Raw genomic sequence first — 1,151 nt, forward strand, 5'->3', positions numbered from 1 at the left:
GAAAAATGTCTGAAGAGAACAGCAATGGCTTGTGCTGTAAGATCGAGAATCGACAAATGGGACCTCATAAATTTGCAAAGCTTCTGTAAGGCAAAAGACACCGTCAATAAGACAAAAAGGCCACCAACAGATTGGGAAAGGATCTTTACCTATCCTAAATCAGATAGGGGACTAATATCCAATATATATATATACATATATATATATATCAAGAAGGTGGACTCCAGAAAATCAAATAACCCCATTAAAAATGGGGCTCTGAGCTAAACAAAGAATTCCCACCTGAGGAATAACAAATGGCTAAGAAGCACCTGAAAATATGTTCAACATCCTTAATCATCAGGGAAATGAAAATCAAAACAACCCTGAGATTCCACCTCACACCAGTCAGAATGGCTAAGATCCAAATTCAGGTGACAGCAGATGCTGGTAAGGATGTGGAGAAAGAGAAATACTTCTCCATTATTGATGGGTTTGCAAGCTTGTACAACCACTCTGGAAATCAGTTTGACGGTTCCTCAGAAAATTGGACATAGTACTACTGGAGGATCCTGCACACCTCTCCAGGGGATATAACCAGAAGATGTTCCCACTAGTAAGAAGGACACATGCTCCACTATGTTCATAGCAGCCTTATTTATATTAGCTAGAAGCTGGAAAGAACCCAGATGCCACTCAGCAGAGGAATGGATACAGAAAATGTGGTACATTTACACAATGGAGTACTACTCAGGTATTAAATAGAATGAATTTATGAAATTCCTAGGCAAATGGATGGACCTGGAGGGCTTCATAGTGAGTGAGGTAACTCAATCCCAAAAGAACTCACATGGTATGTACTCATTGATTAGTGGATATTAGGCCAGAAACTTAGAATACCGAAGATAAAAGATACAATTTGCAAAACACATGAAACGCAAGAAGAATGAAGACCAAAGTGTGAACACTTTGGCCCTTCTTAGAATTGATAACAAAACACCCATGGAAGGAGTTATAGAGATACATTTTGGAGCTGAGACGAAAGGATGGACCATCTAGAGACTGCCATACCCGGGGATCCATTCCATAATCAGCCTCCAAACGCTGACACCATTGCATACACTAGCAAGATTTTGCTGAAAGGACCCTGATATAGCTGTCTCTTGTGAGAC

The sequence above is a fragment of the Mus caroli genome, chromosome 7 (genome assembly GCF_900094665.2).
Source record: "Mus caroli chromosome 7, CAROLI_EIJ_v1.1, whole genome shotgun sequence".
Lineage (NCBI taxonomy): Eukaryota > Metazoa > Chordata > Mammalia > Rodentia > Muridae > Mus > Mus caroli.